The sequence below is a fragment of the Episyrphus balteatus genome, chromosome 4 (assembly GCF_945859705.1).
Source record: "Episyrphus balteatus chromosome 4, idEpiBalt1.1, whole genome shotgun sequence".
Classification (NCBI taxonomy): Eukaryota; Metazoa; Arthropoda; class Insecta; order Diptera; family Syrphidae; genus Episyrphus; species Episyrphus balteatus.
In genome coordinates, this window is record NC_079137.1 from 55,981,693 (window position 1) to 56,003,358 (window position 21,666).

A 21,666-nucleotide genomic window follows, 5' to 3' on the forward strand; every position below is an offset into this window, starting at 1 on the left:
CAAAGTTAAAAAAAAAATATAAAAACATTTTATATTTTTAAAAAATTTCTAATTCACTGAAACTTCATTATTTTCAAATTAGCAAGATATATTCTTGTAAGGGCTTAAACGTTCTACAAAAAATTCCTTGGAATGAAATTGATTGCTTTAACCGTTTAGAAGATATTCGTATCCAAATCGCAATGCATACGGTTCATAAGAAAACTATTGAAATCAGTGAGCATTGGTTTGGATACGAATATCTTCTAAACGGTTAAAGCAATCAATTTCATTCCAAGGAATTTTTTGTAGAACGTTTAAGCCCCTACAAGAATATATCTTGCTAATTTGAAAATAATGAAGTTTCAGTGAATTAGAAATTTTTTAAATAAATAAAATGTTTTTATATTTTTTTTTAACTTTGACCTCGAATATCTTTAGAATGGTTAGATTAATGAAAAAGTTAATAAGACCTTTTTTGTGGAGCAATCAATTTCCAACAAGAATATGTCTTGCGCGTTTGATCATTATAATTTTTCAATTTGTTACAAAATTAAGAACAAAAAACGAATTTTTAAAGATTTTCTCGATTTTTGGACCTCAAATATCTATTCAACGGTTAGATAAACGAAAAAAGTGTATAAGGCCTTTTTTGTAGAGCGTTCAATTTCCTACAAGAATATGAAAAGAAATTTGCTAAAAAGTCAATTAATAAAAAAATTATTTTTTTTTAGTAGAAGCTTGATGTAAAAATGGAAAATTGCAAAGCGGAGGACCTTCCCATTAATATAAAGAGCTCATATTTGGTGTGTATATTCTAGAGGGGTCTAGCAATCGATTTTTCGGAGTACCAATTCAAAAAAAAGAATTTCGATTTTTTTGACCCACCCTAATATACATATAGTAATAGATCTACCAGAAACTAGATCTTCTCCACTTCAAAAGAATCACGAGGTAAAACTAATAAGATGCTAAATTATGTATGTAATCATCCAAAACATTGCAATTGTAACTTTGTCTTTGGTTACCACTGATGGTACATATATCGTTACTCTCGTCTGTGTGCTTTCGACGTTTTACGGCTCCAAAATACTTACGGGCCATAGCTTTTATGTTTTTTGTATTGATTTTCCTTCCTTCAAATCTTCAAATTTAAAAAAATTTGATTTGACAAATTTCTGCTTTTGACAGTTTTATTTTTCAAAAACTAAAAAATCCCTAGAATATTTTTAATGGAGTTTTAAATTTAATGTTTCCATTAAAACTAAAGACTTTAACTAAAGTAGAGTGAATTAAATGAATTTTTTAATGATGTATACTTAAAGGCGTCAATAGTTAACAACGCTGTTAACTAAAAAGATAAATTTCAAAATTTAATGGAGGCTCAATAAATTGGCCCTAAGAGTCTTCAAATTTTAAACTGTTTTCCGATTTTCTTTCTACAAAAAAAAAATGAATTCTATTTGAGACTTTCATAGTACGAAATGGATAAACTTCAAAATTTTAGCAATTGGTGTTTTTTTTTTTTAATATCATTTAAAATATCATATCATTTATCAAGAAAGCCATGTGTACAGTTAGCAGAGGCGTACGTTGAGTTGCCGGGGCCCCGGGGCAAGACTAAATGTTGGGGCCCCTTTGATATAGAAAATAAGAACAAGTAAAAAAGTACGTACTCGCCCTACTTTTTTTTGGGCTCCTGATGTATGTATCGTTTGTTGTTCGCTAAGATTATCCAAGAAACATTTTTTTGAGGCCCTTGTAATATTTTTTTTAATGAAATATTATGTGGCTGACTACAAATTCATTATGCATTACAATGAATTATAATTTGTCTCTCTTGTGTGATTCATGTCAAGTATATTATCTTTTTGCTTCGCTTGTTTTATAATAAGGTGCCTTCTCTGCATTGTCTCCAGTCGGGGCGGCACTGGCATGTCGGGCCCCGGGGCACCGCCCCACAGTGCGGCGACCAGTGGAAAAAAGTAAAAAAATATGATCTTCTAAAATGAGTTTTGAAAAATGCAAAAATATAGCCAGACTTCTGACTAGATGAACTGTAAATTTTGTTTTTGTAAAATGCACCTACAGCAAGCTATACAACCTCTTAAAGGTAACATGTCAAAAGTACTCCATTTAGTGATGATCTACGAAGCGCTGCACCGCGGAGTTAAATTGCTCCAAATAAAGCGGGTTTTAATTGGATACTCTTTAGAAGAGTAAGCTTAATATATTTTATTGTTGTCGAAAGCCTTCGATCGGTTTAATAATTGGTTAAGTAACGGTTGATTTCTCCCAAAAACCGCTTATTTTCAAACTTCAGCATCATTTTTGATTCACGTGCATTCATCAAAAAAAATAATAGGTTATAAAGTGGGAAATACGACCTTTTCAAAAATATATCATTCATCCGCGTCCACCCGCGTCCCTGCTGGCTACCACTGTTTGTTTCAAGCCTTTTAAAACACAATTTGTATGAATGAAAAACGCACTTTTTAAGTTATAAAAATAACAATCCTTAATGTACTTATATGACAAAAACTTATAACCGAAATAACAAATGTTTTTATACACTATTTACTTGCCATGAGACAAAAAAAATAATCTTAAAAGAAAAGATCATACAAATCAGGCTGTTTTGAATTTTTTCCACACTTTGCAATGAAACAACGCACTGTGCGCCCCGCTTAACCCAATTGTGTGTACGCCCCTGACAGTTAGAATGCAAGGTAGCGCTGCTTTAAAAATCTGGTAAACCTTTTTTATTACATTGCTATGGCTTTAACACAGGCTATATCTATCTCTTAATACAACTTTTCCAGACCTCTTGAAAGTGGAAAAAATTTGGGCTTCTTTTAAACGCTTAAACAGAAAATGCAGAACTTTTTTAATTTTGACACACATTTTTGAGAATCCTACAAAAATGAATTACCAAAGCAAATAAATGTATCAGTTTTTTAACTTTTTTTCTTGACTTTGTTTTAAATAAATTGTTTCAAGTTTTTTTTCGAACTTTTCTCGAATCAAGTTTAAGATTTCATTCTTCTTTTAGTGACATAAATACATAAATTGTTTCAGCTGTTAAAGAAAAAGCCTTGCTTTTTCTTTAACTTTATTAATTTTCACAATTTTTAAATTAATAAATAACAAAACTCGTTTGTTTACTATTATGCAAAAGCTACAGTTTTTTTTTGCTAACCACATCGATGTTCACGACTCGTAGTGCATTAATTTTTCCTCTCAATTTGTAACAACACGCATGTAAAAGAATGTCCAAAACTTGTCTTACGTTAATTCTGTGACCATTCGGTGTTTTTTATTGGTCTTTGATCCCTAAGATTAAATGTAACGGTCTAAAATATAAAACTACATTTTTTCCGTCCACGTCCACGCCCAACATAAACAAAATTTGTTTCAAAAACTTTATATCTAGATGTGATTGATTAATCGAACTTGTTCCAAATACAAATTTACAACAAAAATAAACCTTTTTTTAAAACAAATGCACCTAGAGTAAAATCATATAAGGCCAAACCCATAAATCACCAAACAACTGCGAACGCAAATCATTTTTAACCCAAACGGACAGTAATTTTCAGCCCAAATGGACAATTTGTGTAATTTATAAATGCGACAAGCTTCAAATAAAATACACCCCAGTGACACTGATCACAGAGATAGATATATAAAGAGACGAGAGGTATAAAACGAGTATCAACCAAAAGTCTGTCCTAGAGTACAAGTATAATGACCATAAAACACTTTTTGACAGTTGTAATGTTTTTATACTTAAACACACACAAAATGCTATATAGAAACATAATTAAAAATCAATAAAGGACTTTGTGATAATAACATTACTATGAAGTGCGGACAATTTAATGTTTTTTTTTTTTTTTGGACTTGGGTCAAAATTACAGTTAAGTTCCATAAATAGGAAAATTTGACATCAAATATTTATGTATATTTTTATAGATTTGATTTCCAAAAATTGATATAAAATCAAATCAAGGTGAATGTGTAAATTAGATTTTTTTTTATGTTGGGAGAAAACTCAAGTAATGACAAAATAATTACATTCTCCATCGATGTTTGTGTCAATATTAATCATAAATATTTGTCATTTTGGTTAATGGGTAAATGTAACGACCAATAAAAAATATTCTAAACCAAACAAATAAATTTCAAACAAAAAAAAAAAAATCACCCTAAAGCAAATGGCTTATTATGTTTAACGATTTAATTTTGTAAAGAAAAAACACATCATCCGAGATAACCCTATTTTTAAAAAAAAAGTTATGGAAATATAAAAATGCTTTAACATTTTGACATAATGTTAAAAATGTTTCTTTTTATTAATTTTTTTTTTCTTCTTGAACAAAATTGAAAACCTCAAGTCACATTTGAGGGCTACATTTAATGTTTAATACTTTTTTTTTTGTGTATCTTATACAGCTTTCCAAACTATATAGACACAGTTTTTATGGTACTTAAGGTCTTTGTGTTTATGAATGTTAATTATCTTAATAATGTCGTTTCTAGAATTAATGTGCTCGTAAAATATGCCCTCATACACATGTAGAATAAAAAAAAAAAAACTTCTCATGTGTATGTGAATAGATTGAATTTTTTTTTTTAAGATGAGTCTCTTTTGTTAATTTATTTCTTCAGGTCATAATTCTTCATCATCAAAACATAGATATGTTATTTATTTTCAAGAAAATAAAACATAGACTTGTGTTAAATTATAAAAGGGGTTTTTTAATATTTATTAACATCTTATGCTAAATACAAGTGATTAGGTGCTAAATGCTAATGACAACATCTTAAGATATGAGTTAAGTAATAAATTAGAAATTTCAATAATCACATAAAAAAAATTTAATGATTCATTCATTAAGTCAAGTTTTGTTATGGGAAAAATGTTGAGATTTTCAATTTAAAAATACATAATTAAATGCTTAATAATTTTAGCAATTATAAGTTGTATAAATAACCAAGCATAAAGAACATGTCTTTAATATATTATCTCGATAGGTTTTCCAAATTCTTTTACATGCCAAATAATCCTGGCAAATGGGTAAATTTGATTGATAGTTCAGGTTTATTGTTGCGTTTTGCCCTTAGTAGCCATTATTTGTTAAAAATAATTTGTTTTTTTCTTAAATTAGTGACTTGGTAATAAAAGTATACCTTTTTTGTTACTTCTAAGAATATTTACAAGGAGCTCTAGATAAAAAGGCAACATACGACATTCAAACACAATTACGAAAAAGGCTAAAATCTCTTCGAACATATGCGATACGATACCCATTATACTTTTCTGAAGTCAACCCAGAAAACACTACATGATAAAAAATAAAAAGCACGATTGGGTCGCACGGTCTTCCCCTTTGAGTAACTCTAATGTTTAAACTTTTTATTGAACAAAATGAGGGAAAATTTAAAATTGGATTTTTTTTTATGAAAAAAAAAAAAAAAATAAAATCTTTATTTATATTTAATTAAACGCCGCCGCAAAATACCGAACTTTGCGCCGATTTAAACAATCTTTTCACAAAACCAAGTAGGTTTGTAATTTGTTTTCTCTTCTATAAAGTTCTAAAAATGAATTTTCTTAAATAAAATTAATAATATATCTACACAAAAATTTTCTAATATTTTTCAAATAAAAGTTGGTACCTATGTCATTTTTAAGAAAATATTATTCAACACATAAAAACGAAATTTCTATAAAATTCATTAAATCGGTTTCGCCGTTAAAAACGGCAAAAAAAAAAGTTTTCTTTTTTTTTTTACACAGATAAAAAGAAAACCTAAAATTAAACGGATATCTGCATTACACTGATTCAAAAAAAAAATTTTTTTTTGTTCAAAGCATTGTTGAAAATATTGTTGGAAATGACGAAAAAAAAAATACTGTAAAAGTTTCAGCCCTTAATGTTAACATTTAGTACCGCCACATCGCAAATTTCTATTTCCCATACGATTTGTATGGGAAAGATTGTGTATTTGTGTTTAGAATTTTTTATCTTTTTAATGGTTCATCAAAAAGGCTAAATTTAATTCATTTCTTGTATAAAATTGAACGCTCTACAAAGTTGCATTTATAAAATTAAAAAAAAAAACTTACGCGAAAAATTAATTTAAATAATTTTTAGTTGAAAAAATGAATAATTCGAATTTATTGAAGATATCTAATATGATAGTATTAGGGGTTTGAGAGTTATATAAAAGGATCTGTGAAACCAAAACACAACAGAGAATACAAATATTCGAAAATTTTGCCAATTTTTTTTGAAAAAACCTAATAATTTCGTCAAAAAATCGGAAAAAAATGAGAAAAAATTACTTTTTATATTTTAAAGTTGAATAACTTCAAAACGCGAGGGTAAATCAAAAAAATTATTAAGAGATTTTTTGTAGAGCGGACAATTTTATAAAAGAAAATGATTTTGTCAAGCCTTTTGGATGAACCATTCAAAAAATAAAAAATTCTAAACACAAATACACAATCTTTCCCATACAAATCGTATGGGAAATAGAAATCTGCGATGCTGCGCACATAGGAGTATTGTCATCAAAAACCTGGCCATAATTATTTTTCGTGGTTTTTGTTATTATTTCTGTTTAAAATGAGTATTCCTACAAGAAAATACAATTTAAACCTAGTTTTTGTTATTTTTATTTTTTTATCAAAAACTAAAAAATTTGATTAATGGCCTGTACTCCGACTGTCGACATTATTTTTCTCAAATTTTTTTCCTCATCAATAATACGCAATTCTCAGTTTCTTTTCTCTCTTCCCCAACCTTAATTAAGATCACCTAAAATAAAATACACTAATAACATCAGTAAATTTAATTTAAAAATAAAAAACGTTGCATAAAGTAAGGAGTATTTTCTATCAGAAAGTGAAAAACTAATGGACCCTCAATTCTCTAAAGAGCACCTAAGAGCACCCAATTTTTGTTGCGTTGTATTGAAGAATATATAAACTAACTCATAAGTTTCAATTCATCGCAGAACAACGGGGTATACTAAAACAAAATCATTAAAGTTCAAATTATAACTTAACAAAAATATCAAGTTTTTAGATACTAGTTCTAAGCCCAAATTAAATAGAAAACACCATCTAACATTTCCAAAACTTTTTTAATATCGTTAATAAATAACTGAAGATGAATTCTCCGTTTAAATTTTTTTAGATTTCTATCACAACACTTCGATATGGCATATAGAATAACACTTACTAAAATACTTCGCATTCAAATAAAAATGAGGTAGATGTAACAGTTAACTTTGAACTCATTTTTTAACAAGACACGATCGAAAAACAAAAAAATGAGTGCAGCATACCACTTTGCCAAACTTTTTGGTGTAAATTTTGATTTTCAGATAATCGACTTATGACCAGGTTTTTACTGCAAATACTCCTATGAGCGGCGGTACTAAATGTTAACATTAAGGGCTGAAACTTTTACAGTATTTTTTTTTCGTCATTTCCAACAATATTTTCAACAATGCTTTGAACAAAAAAAAAAAAATTTTTTTGAATCAGTCTAATTTGCATGGTTTATTGCAAAGATTACTTCGGTCTTGAACTAAGCGGAAATCCACTTAATTAAAGATGAAAATCTTCTGATTATAATAAAAATAAGAAGATTTTCATCTTAATTAAGTGGATTTCTACTTAATTTAAGACGGAAGGCATCTTGCTAAGAACCATGCAGATATCCGCTTAATTTTAAATAGTCCGTTTCTCTCTGTACAGCAAAGAATTAATACCTACCTCTCAAATTATTTAGTAATTTATTTATTTAAAAAAAAAGAAAACTATTGAAAATCGATGTAGGTATACTAAAAATCACACAATACCAAGTCACAAATTCTTTCATCTTAATTCCATTCAATCGAATGTTCATTGATTTAAATTGTCATTCAAATAATAAATTTATTCGTGTTATCAATTTAAATATATAAAAATCATTACCATGAAGGCGAGAAGAGAAATTTTACTACATTATTGGCGCCAAAAAATCAATTTAAATTTTCTAAGCTTCTAAAGCTTTATTTTTAAATAAATTTAATGAAGGTAGTTAAATATTTATATTATCATACTATCATTTACATGTGCATTTATTAAATTTTATCTTTTTCTTGTGATGTGGGTTAAATTTTTTGTGTTTGAAAAACACGTTTTTAAAATATTTTCGTATGATAATGAATATTATCTGTGTTACTACATCACAATGCTATGCTAGGTCAGCATTTATGACAAAGGTAAAATAAAAACCCTGAATAGAAGAAAAGGTTTTGTATATTTTTTTGTGAAAATATGAAAACAAAACAAACTGAGGAAGAAGAAAAAAAAAATCTAAATTAGTATTCCCAAAGACATCAAAAATAATATTTGGTTTGGGTGTTATATTATTATCGAAAAGTAAAATCACAAAAAAAAATACCCCCTTTAACTTTGTCCGGGGAAAATGGGACCGCTCACAGGTATTGTAAAAAGGGGAATGATGTGGCGCATTTACTTTAGCAGAATTGTCATAAAAAGCCACCCTTCTCATGTTTACATTTTTTTCTTCTTTTCTTTCAGTTTTTTTTTTATGGTTTTTCTCTTTTAATCCAAAAAGCAATTTCCTATATTTTCATCATCGACAAAAAAACGTGGAACAAACTCCATTATAATTTCGGTTTAGTTCATTTTTTTTTCTTTGGTTTTGTTTGGAACAAGGATCTACTCGTATATATGGGAAGGTTTTTATGATTTTGAAAACGATTTGAGAAACAACTCCCCTCGAGGGTATAAGTTTAATAGGAAACAAAAATCGATTAAAAATAAAAGAAAATGGATATGGAATATCAAATATGTACCCAGATAATTTCAAGAAGATAAAACAACAAAAAGAAAAGTATATAAAATTTGGTAAATGTATCTTAAAGCTTTTGGTGCAAAATAAAGTACTTATCTTTAAAGTTTAAAAGAATTTTTATACTAAGTGTATTTTGCAAGGTTTTTTTAGGGTTCATTAAAAAAAAAAAACGATAAAGCCTCATAAACTCTAAAAAAAATATGAAACTAGTTCGATTTCTTAGGCAACATGTTACCGAATAATTTTTTCAAACTTATGGTCTTTAAATCTTTATTATCTTGTTTAGATTTGAATATGTATGAATACAAATCTTGTTATCAATATCATATAACTTCTGAAGTAGTTTGCTTAATGTTTTTAAAATGTTCAACTTATGACGATTTATACTTAATGAACCGTGTTCGTTTGTTTTATTTTAAATTGCAAAATTATACGCACGATTAATCTGGATATTTTCACATAAAAATCATGAAAAAAAAAAAAACAATATCATATACAAATAAATTCACACAATGGTGTGAATTTATTTTTTTTTACCAAACAAAGTTTTTTATTTATATTTATATTAATTGAATTATTATTCCACCAACACGCAATTAAATGATTAAAGAAACAAAAAAAAACATAAATAAAATAAAAACGATTTTTATTTAAACACAAATCAACATTTAAATTATCGCATTAAACATTTTGCAGAAGGCTTAAATCTCCATCCATGTGTGTCTTGTTAATTAAAAATTTATTATGCTCTTAATAAATGTTAATATGCAAATAAACTGATAACAATAAATAAAATTGATCTATATGAAAAAAAAAAAAAAAAATAAACAAATACGTTTTTTTGTACTCCTAAATTAAAATAACAAATATAAATAAAAATTTAATTAAATGTACGAAACAAAACCACTAGACGAATAAAAAAAAATTTCAACCACTCTTCCCAAAAATTAAAGCTCATTAGGAATACTTTTACACCCCATTCGGAATTCAAACATAGTATTTACAATCCTGATTTTTCTGTGCCTCATTTATATTTGTTAATTTACCGATTTGTTTGTACATTTTTTTTATTTTTTTTTATAAATTCGATTGAAGTGTATATATAATTTTTATTTCTTCAATACAATTGCAAATAAATTAAAACCCACACACGTTTTCAAAAAAAAAATCCTATTTACCTAGAAATTCCCTTAATTCACAGTGAGTACACGAAACCATTTTTTTTCTACAAATGAAAAAAAAAAAAAAATTGATTCAGAAAAATGTAAGTCAAAGAAAGAAATTCAAAACCCCCCTTCTATAATTTGAAATAAAAATTCAATTGACTGTATAAATCACTTGGTATAAGGTTTAGTAGAAAAAAAACCTCAATTTTAAAATGTAAGGTATTAATCAATGTGAAAGACTGCTTTATGTTTTTATTTCTTAGAATTACCACTTGCAAACACGTACAAATTGTGCCATTTATGTATGTTATTTCTTTTTATTTGCATTTGTCCTTTGATTTTACTTTGAACTTTGTGTTTTGTGACTTCTGTTATTTTAACGATTAAGAAGTTTGAAATTCTATCGATCTGAAAAGTTTGTCGAATTCTAATACCTATTAATTTTAGTATTTATTTTGCTCTTTTTTAAATTCCATAATCTAGGTATCAAGCAGAAAAATGTACAAAATTTTCACTCTGGAGTAAAATGTCTGCAATGGATTTTAAGGCAGATTCAGATTTATTTTCACACTGACTTTTTTACTTTTTTCAAATGATTTTTACACTTGAATTTTTATTTTGCGATTTCCTAAGGTGAAATAAAACAAATCAACTTAAACTTCTTTACAGGGATGTTATATGGACTATATTGAATCAAGTAAGAATTCTAAGTCAAATAAATAACATTTGAGGTGCAGTACCCACACCAGTGGATTTACTTTTTCTATATTAATAAATTTAAATGGTCACTGTGGTGTATGCGTACTATTTTTTTTTTTTTTTTTGAGGTGAATACAAATTTGCTCCTATAAATTTTAAACTAAGAGTAGGATAGCGAAAATAAAAGTTGGGCTATCCTGGGCTAACCTTTGGCAAACAAAGCACGGTTTTAAACTAACGATTTTTTCGGTTCTGATATGAAAAAAAAATTTTTTATTTGAAAAAATTTTGGAAAAACTAAAGTTGGACAAACGAACCACAGTGCAAAGCCAAGAATTTTATAAAAAAAATAATTTTTTGTGATTTTTGAGGTGAAAAAAAAAAATTCGGTTATAGTTTATTTTAGAACTTAAGGTGGGCTAACGAAAAAAAAACCGTGTGCTATCCTAGGCTATACATTTTTTTTTGACAAACGAACATTTTGGGTGGACAATTACACGAATTAGACCAGTTTGGTTCAACAAATTTTAGGTTGCAGTTCTGGAAAAAAACAAGTTATAACTCGGCTATTTTGAATTCTTGAAGTTTTATTTTTCATTTTTCTTTTCAAGTACAAACAAAAATTAACCCCTTCTCTTCTAAAACACACTTGCTATTGTTGTTATAAATTAAAAAGCGGTTAACCATATCAATCAACAAGACTTGAAAATTTTCTGCAACCCTTCAAAATTGAAAAAAAAATTCCATAAAGCCTCAAATAAGCCACCCATTCATTACCAACAACAACAACAACAACAAAAAATAACCAAGGCAGTAATATCTCTGATACAATAGCTTAACGATGAAAAAGCAAAAAAAAATAATATATAAACACCATCATACTCGCCACATGACGCATCCGTATGGAAATTTTCACACAGAATGAAATTTACATTTAATTTAACGCCCCCGTCCCCATTCTTCATATTCATTCAAGGATACAACAGAGCGAATGATGGAATATCCTTTATGATAGACGAACAAAGCAAAAAAAAAAGAAATCAACAACAACAACAAAAAATAGACCACACAATTTCACTGTCTAAATTCGAAAATAAGCATTTCATCAGATGGAAACCTAATGGACAGGATATGAAGGAACAAAAAATAAATGAAAATAAAAAAAAATCCCTCATTCATTCATTCACCCCGCATATCAACATCATATCGCAGCAGAAAAAATCCTGAAACAGATGGCGCAACATAATCAAATTCAACGGTCGCCATCTCATAACGGTATATATACCTACTTTCCACCATATTCAACATAACCAAACACAACAACAAACAACTTCGACCAAGACTTAACTATAAATTGCACACAGCGCCGACGTCACTTTTTTCTTTCTCTTTGTTTGCTTTTTAAATCATCCATCGTCGTCGTGTTGTTTCCTTCGTCATCGTCGTCCTTTTTATTCCAAACCACGCAAAAAAAGGACGAATCCTTCTTTATCGTCTCAGGCAAGCTTTTTTTTTTGTGTTCCAGTCCTTTTTCCTTCACTTAGAAAATATATCCTCACAAAATAATTTAAGCTTAGCATAAAATCAAATGCGTGACATAGTATTTCCCTTTTGGGTAAGACCGACCGTATCCCGGTGGGTCCTGCTCCTGCCTGCCATTGCCACCCATCATATCGCCACAAGCCCTAAGCACACCATCCCTTTTTTTCCTTTCCTTTCTTTTGTTGACACAAGGGTGTGTGGTGTGGTGTGGTGTGGTGTTTGTGTGTGTTTGTGTGCTGCGGGAAAACTCAAGCGCGAAACATAACAGAGATTAGTTTCAAACTCCCTCACTTTTACTGGGCAATTTCCTTTACGCGTCAAATTAAAAAAAAAGGAAAGCAAAAGAAAAGAAAACATTCTTTCGTGCCTCAGAATTATGCTCTAATTTTTGCCATATTTTATTATGGATCTTCAGAATTATTATCCTTGGATTCCTTAATCTATATGAGAATGAAAAGAGCCCAGGAAGCAAAGCTTTAAGACTCGATTCGGTATGAAAAGTTGAAAATTCACAGACATCCAGACAGATTGTCGTCGTCGTCTTTCTTCTCACACATCTCCTCGTATTTTATACGCTTTCTCTGTTTCTATTTTATCTGTGAAGCTAATGTTAAAAATTGAAAAATCAACCCTTGATTTCTGCAAATAAGGAACAAGAAAAAAAAAATAGAAACGAAGCAAAACAGAACTAAGGGCAACCCATCAACTTGATGTACGACGTGAATGTATTTTCCAGAAAAAATTTCCCTTCCTTCCTTTGCTTGAAGGACAAAACTTCTCGCTCTGAATGACTTTGTCGTTATTTTTCTTGATGGTTTTTTGTATGTTTCCAAATTTTATTTCTCGTTTTTTTTTCTCGTCGTCCTCGTCCTTCCCTTATACAATAAAGTAGCTATAGGACATTAGGCAAACAATTCAAAATGAGGGTGACATTTACAAAAAAAAAAAAAATACAACAAAAAACACAAACAAAACATGAAACACCCTGTGAATGATGATGCTAGAAATAAGAAGAACGAACATACACATAAGAGCTTTTCTTTTCTCTTCTCTTGCGCGACACTAAAAAGAGTGTTGAAATGTGTTGTTTCTACGTTTTTTTTAGTACGAGTATGTTGGGATGTTTTTACTTGAATATTTTCAAGGACACGTACAAGGATACAACAGCATGCGGATGAAAATCAAGAAATTATTATATGATCATTGCGAGAGATAAACTTTTTTTTTTTTTGGGAATATAAACCGATTTGCTTCGTCGAATGTTTTTTGTGAATGTTTTAAGAGGCTATTTGGTGGTTATCTACGAAGATATAAGTTTTAAACGTTCGCTATTGGGTGAGGTAGGTACTTAATAACTTCTTTTCTTCTGTTGTTTGTTGTTTCATTCTTTTTTAAATTTTTGTTTTTCTTTGTTGATTTTTTTTTTTTTCGTAATTCAGGAATTTTGATAATGTTATAGTGCATAGATATTGAGTAATAAAATGGAATTAAATAGACAGAGCGAATAATTTTGAAAACAATTTTTAATTCTTCAAAATTTTAAGAAACTATCATAGGTATGCTATGAGTCACTGAAGAGATGTCTTTGGAATGACACAAGGCAGTACTTTAGTACCAATACTGTTTAGTTTTATTTAAATGCAGAAAGAGATGTTTGTTTACAAAGCTTATAGAAACTTCTGAGAAGTTAAAACTAAAATTTTGATATTTTTTTTATTTATTTCGTTAGAGCCGTTTCCAAGAAATATGCAATAACTCGAAAAGTTTGTAAAACCTTGTAAGACCTCGGAAATTACGAACAAATCAACTGTACCAAATTTCAAGAAAATTCTTCCAACAATTTAGGCTGAAGTTTCATATATAAATGGACGCCTCAACGCGACGGACAAACCGACACGGACGTCACGACAAAACCATATTTTTTGGACTTCTCTATTATCGAAATGTTAGCATTGTTTAAATCTGACCCGAAACCAGTGCTTGCTTTATAGACTAAGTAAAAATACACATTACAATTTTGTGAGTATGTAATGGGCAGTTGAGTTTCGGTCTAGAAGTGAAAAGTTCGATCAAATAATTTATTTTCAAGTGAATGTACCGAAAAAAAAATTGATAATAACAGCTATCAAATTAATATTTTTCAGTGACAAAAGTCGTCCAACAATTAAAATATCAATTTTGATATTTTATCATATCATTTTGACATTTTTTAATTTCAGATGGGATAGTGAAAATTTCACTTGGACAATTAAAATATCAATGTTGACTAGATTTTACGTTTTAGTTTATTATAATGAAACCTATTTTTTTTCCTTTTCTTTTTTATTATTTTTATTATTTTAAGTATTTTCTTTCTTTTTTCAAAAAATTACTGAAAGGGAATATTCTTTACAAAATAATGGTGACATTATTTTTTCTATTATAGGTTATTTAATTGTTTTGTGATTTTTTCCCAAACTATGTGAAGTAAAATCTTATTGCCGATCAAATTTTCTCAGTAAATCATACATTTTACTTCGAATTAGTACACATTAAGAATATTTTATTTAATATTTTTCAATAATTTGGAATGAGAAATTGATATGAAAAAATGATAATAAATTATCAAAAAAAAAATTCCAAAATGTGACATTTAAATATCATCCTGATAAAATATTGTTTTAACATTTTAAATATCATAAAACACATTTTATAGAGCATTTTTGGCTGATATTTAAAAAATGTTAATTTGATATTTAAAAAATGTTAAATTGATATTGGTTTTTTTTTTCGGTGTGCGATGATGAATCTGAGATGCAATTTCGTGAAGTAGAACATCTTCGAAATTTTAAAAACAAAACTAAAAATGCACGTTAAATGTCAAAATATTTTGTGCGCTACAAAAAAACTGTCAAGACATGACAATGACAAAATTTGTCAATATAAAATTGTATTCAACTGACAATTATGTCACCTGTCAATATTTTATGAAATGGGTAATTGTCAGACAATTGCGTTGAATTTTAAGAATTATCACCTAACAATGTTTATAAAATAGGGCCCCGGATCTCATTGGATCAACTCTATTTTATAAATTTTTTCCAATACTTCCAAAAATCATATAAAAAATGTCAGAATTTAAAACTCCGAAAATTCAAAAGAATTTACATTTTTTTGTTTGAGTAAGAATTTTTTTGGTCAAACATTTTCTTTTGAGATATCGATTTTTTGACATTATTTTGACCTTTTGAAATTATTCAGAAACACGATTTTGATTAAATTTGGTGAACGTAATAATAAATTCTCAAAAAGAAAAGAAACGAACATCTTTTTTGACGTTATCTCGAAAACCTGACGTGATAGCGCAAAACACAATATTGAGAGTTATGTATATCCTTTTTAAAAGGTTTGAGAATGCAATGACTTCAAAGTTTGACTATTTCGCCTCTTCCTAGGAGGAGCTATTATGAGGACGTTAGTCATTTTGTGTGAAAAATATGACTTCATTGGATATAGGACATTTAAGCACAAATTTTGCATAATTATAAAGCATGTATTTGTCCTACTGCATACAAAAACGTATATAGGAAAAAAAAAGCATAAAATTCATCGAAAAAATTTGGTCTATGGGACAAAATCATTTATTTTATTTCGAAAACTAAAAGAGATAGGACGAATCTGATTGCAGCAATCGAAAGAGCGTGGTCGAAAATATAAGATGGCATCTATAACTCATTTTCGGCAAAAATGGTCTATAGGACAAATAATAAGAACTCACGTGACGAACTAAACATGACGCTGATCAAATGTTCAATATTGTCAAAACCTTTGGATGAATTGTAATTTATGAAATTTAAAATAAACTGTCCAAACAAAGAAATACCTACATTTAATTTCGAAAAATCCATGCGTTTTCAGAAATTACTAAACAAGATCTCAGCCCATTTTTCTCTCTACTTTTATTTTAATATTCCAACTGAAATCCTTCGCATATGCAAGGAAAAATATTCTTAAAATTAATTAAAACCTAAAAGTTCGACACACAGCACAGAACATACACACAAAAAAAAAAATGATGAATAAATTGCAGAGAAAAAGGGTTACACGATGACGACGACAAGTATGGTGTCGGCTCGATTCGTTCGGCTTTAAATCCTGAAACATGTTGTCGGTGACACTTTTTACATGAAAGTCTGTAAATTATTCACCGCATTTACACAAACCGAGTGAGAGAGTCTATTATAAGAGAGAAAAAGACAGACTGAAAGTAAAGTTTGTTGTTGGGAGTTTTATATGTGTCCTTAAATATACACTAGCTATCAGCTGCTACTTCAATGGCAGCAGCTCGTACTGTCAATGGAATTTTTTCATTCCTCCACTCTCTTCAAGTCCGGACGTTCAAAATATGGTATAAAATGGGTGGTTTTGGTTGCCAGGACACAAACAGAATAAATGAAGTATGGCAACGATGCGTTTGTGTACACATATTTGTAAATAATGCAACATTGTGTTTTTTTTTCTATTTCTTCATAGTGTGTTGTTTCTATGTGTGAAGGGTTGTTTTGTACTAGAAGTACCCTGAAACGTACCCTTAGTTCTCTCGTTTTGGGTGGATGCGAGAGGGTGGTTATCTTTGATGGGAGGTGGTGGTGCAATATAAACTTTTTCTGTCCCCCCCGTCAACCCACACTTTCCCAGGCCGAACGAACCATATGATAGATTGCTCTTAGTGGAGAAATTTCACTTGCGCTAGACGCTAACACACACAGGCACTTGGTTAAATGTTGTAGGTATATCTGCAGCAACTTTGGGAGCTGATGACGATAATGGTGGTTGAGTGAATGATTCTTGGCGTGTAGGTGTACTCTCGGTTGAGTGTATGTACGGGGAAGTGTTTACTGGACCTTTTTTGATCTTTGCCGATGAGGAACGATGACTTCAACTGGAGACGGAGACGGCTGCTGCGACCGAAGGAATATGTACTTTGTCGTCGTCACACAGGAGGAATGGGGGCATGTTGGATGATGTGATGAGATTCCCCATGTCTGGGTGAAAATTTTTCTTCAATTTGCTTTGTTTTTGTTGAACTTTATATTGCTGCCTGCCATCATCCATCGTGTCGTCGTCGTCGGTCGCCACCGTTTGTCGTCATCATCATCATAGAATTTCTTTTTTCTCTTTTTTATTTATTTCTACATATTTGCCAAGGGTTGGAATCGACAAGAAGTAGGGTGGCATTTTATTTTATATTTTTTTTTTTTTTTTTTTTGGAGTCAAACTCCCTTGAATTTTGCACTTTGTTATGTTTGAAAGTGACTGATGGTATGGATTTTGGATTCAGATTCGTATTCGTATATTCGAATTCGAATTTTCTTTGTTATTCAAGAAGATTTTTGGATGCTTTGTGTATCTGTTTAATTTTTTTCGTCGATTTTTTTTTGTAATTTTTGTTATTTAGAGGGTATGAGTAGACTCCTACTATAAATTCACATATTTCTATGAAGGTAAAATAAGTTTAGAGAATTTTTCCCAACGAAAGCTTTTTTAAGGGTGATTTTTTTTTTCTTTTGTTTCATTTTTTTAAATCATCGATTTATTCAAGTGAAACACATAACAAGTCAAGTGGAAATAACTGTATGTGATTTCTTTTAACATTTAAATTGACAAAAGTTGTTTGATGTTTTGTTTTTTAAATGATTTGATCAGGAGTTCTTTTGGTAATAAGAGATTGTAGCTAAAGTTCAAGTTTGTAGTTAAATTAATTGAACCTCAAGTAATTGGTTTTATTTTCTTGTAAAAGTAAGAAAATAGTGGTTTTCAAATCGACTTAACTTGTGTAGTTAAAAAAAAAAATTAAAAATGACCTTAAAAAATACCTAACTTAAAAGCTTATCATAATGCTAAATTAGTTCTTAAACTGTAAATTGCTTGAAATCATTAATATAACTTGAAAACTAAGTCGAAATTGGTAATTTCTTTTTGACAATTAGGTTAATTACACGGTGTAACACTTAAAATATACGCGGGCGGAGACCTATCACGTTTTGTAGAGCTAGTCGCACTGATTACGAAACGGTATTTAAAAAGTCCCTAACACCCCCAAAATCTGAAGTAAGGGGTAAAAAACGGTTTTTTTGACCTTCACCCATTGAAAAAAATCTAACTTCGTCAAAATTGAAAAATTGAAAAATTATTTTATCAGATTTTTCTTTTTTTCAAATTATTTTTTGTTTTTATTTGTTTTTATTTTTCAATTTTCTCAAAAACTAGAAGACATAGAAACATATAGTTTTCACTGTTCGATAAGGAATCAATTGAGGCAGTTTTGTGTGTGAGTAATTTTTGTTTATTAAAATTTACAGTCTGGACAAAAATAGTATAAAATGAGTTTGTAAAAAATATATTGATTTAAAAATTAGAATTAAATGTACAATTTTGCCTTTCGGAAATGGTATCATTTATTACTGCAAGTGTTGCCGTTGTTTTTTAATAATTATTTTTTTATTTTGATAATTTTTTTTATAAAACTGCCCCTCCCACCTAAACGGGGGGAGATCGACCCCCCTCCCAAAGAAAAAAATTTTTGTATTGAATTCCTCTACAAAAACCCGTTATCAAATCCTGGCACCCAAGTTATCCTACTACGTGCCAAAACAACATTTTTGTTTTATACCTAAAAGTTCGAATTTCTTTATCTGGGTTGAAATCGTAAATTTTTTTTCTAAGCTAATTTTTAACTGATTTTCATAAAAAATACCTCGTTTGTTTTGGAAATAAATATTATTCTAGAATATATTTTTAAAACAGCATGTTGTTGTGAAAATATACACTTTAATTTGATTTCGAAGTTGGGTAAATGACGAAAAAAATGGAATTTTTGAACTTTGACAGCTTATAAATTCTCAGCTCGCATTTTTGAGATGCTCCCGTTATTAAATCTCAGTAATCAATTTTCTGCCATGTCTTTCAATTTCAACGCATTCCCCGAGCTTACAGTGGTTTGGTTTCAGGACCAAAACAATATTTTTCTAAATGTTTTGGGTGTTCAGAGCTCGATTCAAAAGTCAGAATTTTTCTATCACCTTGAGTTTTTGAGATATTCCAGTTATAAAATCTAAATAATCGATTTTTTTCTACAATTTAAGGATCTGTATCACCCAATCTAGAGCTGCTAGAAAAAAACTGAGGGCAGTTTTAGCGTTATTGGCGATGCCAAATTAGTAAAATTAGTAAAAAAAAAAAAAAGGTGCAATTTTGCTGACCAGTGTTATTATAAGAAGCAGGTATTTATTTTTAGAAGCTTGAGTTATACTAATAGAGAGATAATACAATAAATATGGCTTCAATAAGGATTTTTACTTAGGCCCTAGTTTTTGATATACATGTGAATTTTTGAAAAATACCTATTTTTAGGGATATTTTCTATTTTTAAGAATTTTTGAAAGCTCGCAAGAAATTTTGAAACTAACAGGACTTTGACTTCTAAAATGATTTTTCATCGAATAAAGTTAAAATTTTTTTTTTGTCCGAATTGTTTGATCGTTTCCAACCGTTTTTTTTTATATATTTTTTATTTTGACAGATGTTTATTTCATTACGAGTATTTTATTTTTTCATCATAAAAGCGTCTTTAAATTTTGAAGCCTTTAACTCCATGTTTAAGTAGAAAAGCTTCATTATTATTTAAGGTTAGTAGAAAAATATGAAACCTTTCCAAAAACACCAATAATTTTATATTATCACTAACAAGCACCCAAAGATTGAATCGGACTTTCGGTCGAGGTCTATTTTAAACAGTTTTTTTTTCGAAGTTTCAAACGCTTGAAGCTGGAAAATCTGAGTATAAGTTGTCAAATTGTCATTTCCCCACAACATATCCCACATCTTCATACTCTTTAAGTTGGTAAATAACCTTAATCACAATTTTCCCAACCAAAATATATCAGTATCCAGAAAACTTTCTCTTCTGCCATAAATTATATTGTGTAGGCATAATTAAGAGATGATGTTCCTCCACCACACACAGAATCCCCCAATTTCAGTTTTATTTGACACAAAAATCCGTTTTAATTAATATCCTTTTTTGTTGCCTACACACAACACAGAACAGAAAATAACAATAAGGAAAAAAAAAAGAAATCTTTTTTAAGTATCAAACAAAAGATTTCTAAGTGAAGGTAATAACTTATTTCCCTTCTCGTTATAAGGAATTAGTTACCCTTATTTCTATATTATAAATATACTATAAAAGCTGAAGCTAAGAGGCATCAGGCGCCATTTAATATTTTTTTTTTTTGTACGGTTTTGTATTCGACATAATACAGCACGAGCTATATGGAAAAACAACAACGAAAAACGTTACCCACCACGAACATACCAAACATATACACATAAATATTCTACAACAATAAACCACAACTTAACCCTTCTTTTTGCAACAACGTTTTTGTTTGAGAGAAATCCAATATAAACTAAAAAAAAGGTTCAGTTTGGGGGAGGTATAAGAGTGGAGAGACGCAGGAAGAATTATAACGAAAGATATGGATAACATTGAACTTGTGCCCTAAATACTAACTTCACTTATCTTTTATTGTTATTTTTTAAGCCTGCTGAGAGTGCAGGAGGTGGATTTTTGAAGAATAAAAGATGGATAAGGGTTTCAGCTTCTAAAGCCTTCAAAATGTACAGGTAACAATAAGGATTTTTTTTAAATATTTTTTTTTTCGACAAAAAAAAAGTTTAAATCCTATGTGTTTTTGCATGTGTATGGAGGATTGAATGTTTGTTTTTTAACTCGCAGGAATCTAAGAATTAATGCTTTAACATTACGTCATTTTAAAAGGTACATACCACTTTGATTCAGGAAGGTGGGTTTTTGTTTTATTGTGTGGTATTCATAAAGAGTGTGAAGTCGGGTTTTATATTTTCAGGGGCACTTGGGATTCTAAGTATTTTATACGGACTTATGTTTTTTTTATTTTATTTTATTTTGTTTTGTTTTTTTCCTCGAAATGATTGATTTGAAGGAGCTTGACAGGACAAAAAAAAATTCTGAAGTATTTTATAACAAGTGAGTTTTTTTTTGAACAAAACATATCAAAATAATAGAAGCATTAGCATGAGCAGGTGGCCAGGGATTACTATATGAACATTATTTGGTTTAGGTGTTGTTCAAAGTTTTCTGATATTTTATTTGTAATGAGAAGCCTCAGAGGGTTGTGATGAGCTAAGGAAAGGGATTCAAACACGCATAAATATAAATAATACGTAACCTGTATATTTTGAAGGTTTAAACAAGCAAAAGTTGGGATGGATGTTTTTTGAAGAAAAGTTTATTAGGTATTTTTTTTTTATTTAAAGACGTTTTAAAAATTTTATGTTATTATTGTAAGATAAAACTGACTAGCTCACAATTTACT

General features: G+C 29.1%; 1 protein-coding gene across 1 annotated transcript in view; it reads right to left on the reverse strand.

The window, feature by feature from the left end:
• Positions 1–21,666, reverse strand: part of LOC129919680 (frizzled-2) — a 228,625-nt gene that overhangs the window by 133,035 nt on the left and 73,924 nt on the right. The gene's annotated exons all lie outside the window — the stretch shown is intronic.